Source organism: Cygnus atratus, chromosome 2 (assembly GCF_013377495.2).
Source record: "Cygnus atratus isolate AKBS03 ecotype Queensland, Australia chromosome 2, CAtr_DNAZoo_HiC_assembly, whole genome shotgun sequence".
Classification (NCBI taxonomy): Eukaryota; Metazoa; Chordata; class Aves; order Anseriformes; family Anatidae; genus Cygnus; species Cygnus atratus.
Genome location: NC_066363.1, coordinates 131,332,750 through 131,342,381, shown reverse-complemented (window position 1 = coordinate 131,342,381; position 9,632 = coordinate 131,332,750).

Sequence of the window (9,632 nt, the reverse complement as noted above, 5' to 3'; positions counted from 1 at the left end):
TGGACACAGAAGAGCAAATGGCCGTGGGGAAGAGCGAAATACCCAGGAAGAGGGAACCAGTGCATGCTAGTGCTGGTAGTAGAAAGCTATCCAGCTCTCCATCCACATTCCTTGTCATTTAGCACTGTGGGGTTTCACACTTGCTTCACTCAATACAAAATTTAAACAGAAAATCTCAAACTACTTTACAGAAAATAAGCTTATTTTCTTATTGTCTATGTAGCAACAAAGTGTTTTTATCTATCTTTGATGTTTTAAGAAACTTCTACTCACAATTGCTTTTTGTTACTCACTGGGTAGATAACAGTTTTTCCAATGAGAACCTGTAAGCACTTTGTTTTACTTAGTTTGAGGACTGAGTCAACTAGGTTACTCATCATAGAATCACAAAAGGGTTTGGGTTGGAAGGGACCCTTATAGATCACCTAGTCCACCCCCACCTGCCATAGTACATAGTACATCTTTCATAGTACATAGTACATCTTTCACATCATCAGCAAATTCAGCTAGCCCACTTGACATTTCTTTCTCCTGTGATTTAGATTTCAGTTTATTTAGCTGCTATAGGAAGCAGGTAAAGAACAATACAGTCTTCAATAAGCACTGCTGCTTCTAAATTGGGCATGTCCTTTTCATGTACTGTCTTAGGCTATATTCACACTGGATACTTTTGGACATCATTCTTAAGACAAGTTCTGTGATTCCCTCTTTCTGTCCTTTGTTTCTAGGAAGTGCCAACAAAAAGACTGAGAGACTATGTTTGTTTGAAGGTTAATATGCACAGGTTACTATTAATCCAACAGGGGCCTCCTTTTGGGATGATTTATCCACAAAATATATTGTACAGAATATTAAGCATTTATATTACGTTGCCTATAGTAACCCAGTGTAGTTTTCAATATCTTTTTTTTATTATTATTAATTAAAAAGCAAATAACACTGCAAAGAAATTGGGTGTTCATGGGAACATAGAAGAGAGAAATCCATTGAGTGCTGAAAACATTCAAATTTGGCAGTCAGCTGGGAAATGACTATTTCAGTCATCAGTTCAAAAGGGATACAAAGGAGGGATAAAATAAGAATACAGTCAACTTTCCACCTCTAGAATTTTTCAACTGTTTGTTTCTAGTCAAAGACAACTATAACAAGAACCTACTTAGATGCTGCACTTTACACTTTCCACCTTAAACAAAGGGAAACTTAATTTTTGCTATTATAATATCAGACACACAAATAATTGTAGTTGGCTACTTGTAAGTTATTACAATTATTATTAGAATTAATACAATTGTATTCTGGAAAAAAAAAGTCTAAATATATTGTCTGTGAACACTGTTAATGAATATAGCTAAATAGCTTTTTTATAAGTAACATGAGATATTAAATTATTGCTCTAATAGTTAATAATAAAATCAAGCAGCTAATATCCTTAGACCAGCCTTAGTGTGCAAATAAATTGTGAGATCATATTTTTTTTATTTACCATCTTTCTAAAGACACGCAAAATTATTTAATAGTCACTTTTCAAATAATCCTTGTTTAGTGTATTCCTGTACATGGGTGATATTCAAATAAGATTAGGTGTATGCTTAAAATAATAACTAGGAGAATAACTGCATTTTTCATGAATGTTGGTATCAAATTTAAAGTACTTTATCTTCAATTGTTTTCATGCTTCCATTACAAGCAATCTTGCCAAATATTTACAAAATGCACATAGGTGAAACCTGCAAATTCCCAAGTGAATTTCAAAATGTAGAATTAGCAGATAATAACATGGATTGAATGTTTTACACACCACTCTTCGAGTATAAAATAAGATTCCTTTTCAATTAGTTGTGTTGATCATTCCATGAAGAAAAGAAAGAACATCACATAGCTATCTAATTAACAGACATAATTAAATATACATATATATATATATTATCATTACAACAAACTAAATTGTTTTCTCTGTGGTAAGTAAAGTAACCAACAGGCAGTCTGATAGCACAAGCCCTTCTGTGTCTCCCACAAAATTTATTCTCTGACACCACTAGTACTCTCCCTGGAACTCCGCTTAGGGTTAGCTCCAAACCTGTCCTCTTCCCCCTTCACCTACTCCAGTCTGGAACAGTACTCCTCCCTTCTCACTGAGGTAGTGGAGTAATGGAAACTCCACCTCCTGGACCCAAGCCTGGATCCTGCCACCACTTTGGCCTTACCCCCAGCAGGTTGTATGGAAGTCTATCGTGTCCGTATAACCAGTACACCAAACACTGCTCATCAAAAAGACTGTCTACAGTTGAACAGGAAAAAAAAAAAAAAAGTGTAAAAAGTGTTCAGGAACATCTTAATACTGTACAATAAATTATTATTTATTAGTTATTCACCCATTGCTAGTTATCATACAGACCTTCTCCATTTTGTCAATTAGGCGAGTTTTTCCATACATGAGATAAACCTATTGAAAGCAAGCACGATGAATGTTGTTGGGATCAACCTGTCTGTACAATGAATTGCAAGACTTCCATGCAAGAAATGTAAAATTCACTCTTTATACTCTACTGTGTTCACAACAACCTGTTTCGAAGTATCACTTCAGTTTCCCTGAACTGTTACTACCAATTAAAATAGAAAAACTTGGAAGTTACAAATATTTTCTTTTTTGTCCCAAGATATTTTTAAAATCAAGATGGATGATTTCTCTGATTCACATCTGTAACACTCTACAGTACACAACAAGTAATGTGAACATAAGGTAGAACTATTAATGTTCCTGAGCTTTTGTACAAAGGCATTAAAATAAAGGTGTATTAATAACATTTGAGTAAAAACTGACATTATTCTGCCCATGACATTAATGTTTTGACATAATGGATATAATATCTTCCACATAATGTGATCAAATTATATTAAAAAGGAAACAAACAAGCAAATGCAATACAAAGAAGAGCCCATATCTATTAAATCATGTCATCATTTAAACAGTAGTAAGATCTCATACATTAAATGATGTAAAATATAAACATTGATAGTTTTTAAATTGCAAAGTTTGTGAAGAATTTTAACAGATGACTGCAAAGATGACATTTGCGTCTTTTCCTTGTTTTTCCAAATTATTCAGTTCTCAGTTTATTAATGATAAGCCATTTGTTCTTTCCTATGTATTTCTGAGTCAGATTATGAATAACACTATTTCCTACTTTTTTAAAAACTGTATAACTTCTGATATGTAGTTTCTGTAAGATGGTAACAAGGATAGTGAAGTCAGTATATAGTTTTTAGATGTTTTTGTAAGAAGACATTTGAAATATACAAAACACTATGTTTTCTAGTTAACAAAAGATTTGCTTATGAATTATTCAAGATAGAACAAATCACACCAACATCGACTAATATAAGGTTTAGTCCTACTGTATACTGGTCATCTTTGTTCACCTCTGCCTTCTTGACTTTGCTAAGCTTTTTCCAAACTATGTCATCTCCATAAATATATCTATTTTATCACAACTGTTCAGTATGCAATTCACGTCAAAGCTGTCCTGACTTTCTTGCTCTGTTGTTTCCTCACTGGACAAACATTAGCTGTATATAACTTACCATGCCACAAACCACACCCCCCAAAAAAAAGATATTTTTTTTCGTATCAAACATGTCTGATGCTAGACCCTAAGACTGTCTATAGAAATAGCACATACAAAAATGGAATTGAATTGTAATCATGGGCTCTGTTTTCCTGAGAATTCCTGCCAGAAACCTATTAAAATAACCAAACCATAGAAAAATAAATGAGATGATCAGCAAAATCCCTGATAATTCTTCTCTTAGATTAGACACCCTCACTTTTTTTTTTTTTAAGCAATTAAAATATGTCACTTAAAAAACGTGTAAAAAAAATAAATCCTTTTCTTAGAGATTTCTAGGGGGAAATTTTTACCAGTAGTTCCAGCAATTTTTATTATTCTGTTTTCCAAGGAAGAAATTGAGTTATAGGCAGTAGGTATTCAGAAAAAAACTAATACATACAGTTCTAGCAAATAAGCAAATAAATAAATAAATAGACAAACAAACAAACAGTCCAACCACATTTGTAAGTGATCATGAAGTAATTTACCGGTATTTCAAAGCACTTCATCCAGTGGTTATAACCTCTTTGTCTCCTCTAGGGTAGACAAGCACTCACTGAAACATTTTAGCTTGAATATTGGTAGCAACACTGTAAGATTTACTGAATGCACACTTGATGTTAAGATCATCTCATTTTCTCTGGAGTTTCTTTTAGGAGGATAGTGACCTACTGCCATTCTATTGTACTGTGTACAATTTATATGACACCAGAATGCCTCCAGGTTCAATATGCACTATTGAGAGTAAAACGAATTATACCCATAGGTTTTCTTTCAGCTGTTTAACAGCATAGAATGAGTTCAAAAGGAGAAAAAAAAGAAATAATAGAATAAAAAGAATAAAATAAAATAAAATACCAAAACAGGAAAGTAAAATCAATTATAACATATTTCATGTGGGATTCAGTTTGGAAGAATACATATTTATTTTCAAAGATCTATACTTTCATTACTGAAAAAGGAATTTATCAAAACAAATCCAGACAATTAAAAAAAAAAAAAAAGTCAAACACACACAAAAAATAATTAAAGTATCAAAGGATGTTTTCCTGAATATTTTTAGATATTTTCAATATTATTTTTTTTCAATTGTGATTTTAATTAAATACAGAGACGTACATGCCTTTCTACTATTTTTTAAGGATTAAATCATGAAAGTGAAAATATTTCCAGCAAATTTGGAACAGAAGTTGTAAAAGGCTCTTACCAATACTTAACAGAAGTTATCATTATAAATGAAAACAAAATTGGGGATGTATCAAATTTAAAAAGCCTAGTAAAGGAAACCTTTAAAACTTTGGAAAGTGTCCTTCAGTGTGAACTTATGATACACACTTCACTGGATCGTAACAGATAAGAAATAAAAGCATCACTATGGAACTTGAGCTGATTTCTCATTTGTTTATTTATTTTATTTCCTGTGGAAATATACAATATTATATTCCAGAAATATTAGTTAATTTCTTGGGATCAATTAGATATGCATGTGGTGGGTGGGCAGAAAGAACTTAATAAAAGAAAACAAGAAGGTTGTGGAGATTGACTAGGGACACATGTAAGGACAGTACAAACTGCACCAACCCTAGGTAAGCACGGGGCAAATTTCTTGATTCTTACCAACACAGCTGTTACATTCTCCTACCAACCAAGGAACCAACCAAGGAAGCAAGTGGGCCTATGCTTACATTTAAGCTATACAGGCTGATGTAGGGTTATAAATTCGCTTCTATTGCACTTGTTTCATACAGCTAGAAAGCACTTCTTGAAGAAGTAATTTTTTAAATTTTCACAACAGTTTGCTTCAATGCACGTGAGTCATTCTTGTGGGTACAAGTGTGACAATCACAAACAATCAACCAGATAATTTACCTTAATAGGCCAGGAAGCATTATGGTCAATCCTAAAGTAATGACTATAGCTTTTCAGATTATTTTACACCAATTTCCTATAATCTTTTGACCATATTCTAAGTTGCTATAACAGTATGGTTTTCACTAAAATAGAACTTTTTAAGTAGACAACCTTGAAGTTGTACACTTTTACTTTCCCATGAGAATAATAACAAAAACAACAAAAGATGGAAAAAAGACCAGCTTACCTCCTGCATTGGTAATATATACAACTTGTGTATGGCAGTTATGATGTTTACTCAGATTCACTTTATTCATTTGCTCTTCCATGCATATGTTCCATATAATCTGTACAAAGACATACATTTTCTCCTTAGAGTGCGACTACAGTCTGAATCACCTGAAGGTCTTTGGAAATATGTGTGAAATAGTAAGAGACTGTGAGGGTCTTGAGAGTAGTAACTGGGCTTAATTGCACTGATCAGACTCACCTGGAATCCCCAGCCTCTTCTCAGGATCTCCATTTATGTTCAGGCCTTAGGTGTATTACATTGTATGACCTGAGTCAATTATTGATTGACTTACTCAAACACATATTCTTTAAACATTTTACTATGTTTTGATCCTTTCTTTTTTTTTTCTCTCAATAGAAGTTGTTGAGGAGATGCATTATCTCCCATCCATTAAGTGAGTTGAAGATAAAAGGCAAGTGGGGTGTCCTAGATGAGGGAAAGCCACTGATAGCATCCTGTTCAGTGATGAATTTCCTATAAAATTAGATGGTGGTTGGTTGAGGTCTTACATCCTTACATTGGTCTTACATCCTACGTAAATTACAAGTGCTTTAATTTGAATGAGTTCTTGATAGCATCCCAGACAGTGATGCTGGACATGCTGTCCCTAGAATACCTCAAAGCTTCCCTTCATCTTCTTTCTCTTACTTACGGAACCTAAGAAGGGAACTACAAACCTAGGATGTGGGAGAACAGTGCCAACATAACCTAACAAGTTGTTAAAACATTAGTGATCATAGTTGCCAAATACATCAGTTTATGATATTTAACCCTATTTACCTGAAACTCTAGTGTTTGAGCTAACTTTTTCTTTGAGGTGCCATGATTTAATCGGCATCTGAACTGAAGGAAACAAATTGACACAGCACAAAAATTGATATTCCTTTTAATTTTTGTTGATTCTTATACAAAATTGTGTCTGTATAAATGTCTAATTTAGAGTATATGTCATATTATGTGGCTATCATTATTATAATTATAAATATTCTGTGAACCAAGGACATAAAAATCTTTCTTCACATTCCTGTTGGTTTCACAATAAAACTAATTTAACCTTAAGATATAGTGCATTCAGAAATGATCATCTGCATGGAAATTGATTTTTAAAAAAATAAAATTTGGTAACAATGTTTGGACTCACTAATCAAGTTAGTTTACAGAATGACATACCAATTATTACCAGAAATTGTTATGGACAAATCTAGTAGCTATATTTAGAAATTCTTCAGTAATCTGTGCAGATGTTTTATTCTCTTCCTCAAACCCCTGTGCTTATAAAGGAGGCACTAGGGTAACAGAGAAGTGGAGTGCAAATGGCCTTTTGCAGTTTTGCAGAAAGGTTGTTTCTTTTGACAAGTCTAAGAGAAGCTAGAATTCTGAAAACAGCTGTGGATTAACACTGCTGTCATTTAGTGCTAGCTGAGTTCATTTTGGCTGTAATGGGTATCTAACTGCTGAGTTTATCATAAAATTTCAGAAAAGGATTGCTAAAAAATAAAAATAAAATAAAAAAACATGATTTCAACATTTCTAAGTTCTTTCCTGTTGTTTGCACAAGGAAGTTAATTTTGGGGACATATACTGAAATACACGATATTTCAGCTCTGACAAATGAAGTATGAGCACTATATTCCGATAATATTTAACACAGAAATTAATTTTTCAAAAAAACGTTTTTTGTTTTTGTTTTTTAGTTTTCACAAATACGAGCATTGTTTGACCATTACTCTTACGGAAATTCCAGCCCCCAGGTTTTAAAATGTATTCTCTTGATTTCTTCCCTACAAAATCAAAATCAATAGTTATTATTAAAGAATTCTCTTTCTGTTGTTTTCCTCGCAGACAAAAAGGGAAATATTATAAAGGTACAAGCATTACTAGATTAATGTATTTTAATGACTGTGTGCTCAAATGGAAAATGTTCTTTTTGGAAAGAACAGTTTCCTAGTGGATCACCCAAAGTTCATGCAGCAATTAACATTAATTATTTCAAACATATGCTGAAAACTTTATAACAGATATTAGCTGGCAAGGTTAATTATTGAATGTGAAAGCAATACACTGATGTAATAAATACAAGGAAACTAAATTCTAAGGGGAACTGTGCCAGCAACTAGAAGATGAAGCTACAATCCATTCCCATAATAGCAAGTGCTAATGCAACATGTCACTTTCAGATGTCCTTGCCCAGCTCTAGTACCTCACAAGACTAAACTGGGGTTATATCCCTGTGGAGTGAATTCCTAACTTGTAATACACGTCACATTCATTTCCCACTCATGAGACTAACATCTGACACAAAATATGGCAGAAAATCTTTTCAGATTCCTCCTTGGTCTTCACACTAAGTTAGAAGAAATAGAGTTCAAGTTATGTTGAAGCTGGACTGTGCTTCAAAATAAAGTCTATTTCAGAATAATTACTTTTCTAAACCACTGCTCCCTTCCTACTAACAAACATTATGATGTTAAGGACACTTTTGAAGCTTACCTCCAAAACAATAGTTGCAGACTAAAATGTTTGATTACGTACAAATTATAGAGAACCTTTGGACATCCGTTATTAAAATGATTAGATTTCTGTGATGCCACCTTTCTTTGTTCTATTTTGATCAGTTTTGTCAGAGTTATTAAGTGCAAACAAATTCTAAAATAAGACAAAAAAAAAAACATATTTCCTGCAAGCAGTCTTTGAACTTCAATAACTATATTTTCCTGATATTGTACGGTTTAACCTGGTAGGAGTAATTGGTTCTGTGTGATTTCCTCAATTGCAAGTCTTGTAACTATGTTTTTCAGCTTTTTTCCAATACTCATATTGATTTTGAAACTTTGCCAATGTTTTGGGGTTTGTTGCTATGCAAACAATTGAATGTTAGCTTTTGAAATTATTGATCTATTTCCAAGAAGGCTGAGAAAAGCTTTTATTTTCAGCTTTTATATGTTATAATAAATGTATTACTTCTAAGGAAGAGATATAAATAATTTTATAATCATATTTTATTTTTAACAGATGGACACAAGAAAGACGTATTGTCTTGGTCATGTTTTCAGTTCGTTTTCTTTAATAACAACTAATTCAACTAGTAGAATATCTATTTTCAGAAGTGTTCAATATGCTCAACAATTCATTGGCATACATCATTTCTGAATGAACAAAAATTAATACCAAAAAAAAAAATGTGTAAAAAAGTTCACAAAATTCAGTTCTGTCCCGGATTTGAAGACTATAAAGTGTGAGTTTTTCAATACAAGGATTTTGTTTCATTCTGTCTCTCACAAATACTGTAATTTTCCTTCTTTTAGCTGTAACTTCACAAGTGCTGCAGTTTCCTCCTGTTCCTTTAATAAAAATGCTTGTAAGTTAATGAAAGCAATATTTGATTTGAATTACAGGGAGATATACTTTGTACACTTATTCAGATGTAAAAGGGAGCAAGGTTAAACTGGAAGTCATGGCATCATATTACAACAAAATATGGTCTAAAAAGTCAAGTTTTGTAGAAAGCGATTAAAAAAAAAAAAAAAAGAGCGAGGGAGAGGGAACAGAAGCACAACCATTGATGGAAAAAGAAATAAATTCCCACCAATTTGTATTCAGACAATCTGAATTCATAAGGTCCATCAGAGGCACTGTGGAAAAGAACCCATGTTGCAGCATGTATTCTTTGGCATCAGATGTAAGCAGCCAGTAGCCTGTGCACTGACATAGGCAGAGCTCATGGTGGCGGGGGGCTTATTGCAGAGCATGGAGAGAAATGAGATTTTCAAAAAATAAAAGTTTTATATTTTTCCTGTCTTTTTCTCATTATTATTATTATTATTAATAATAATAATAGTAGAAAACAGATATATAATTTTAGATGTGCGTTAAAAAGAAAT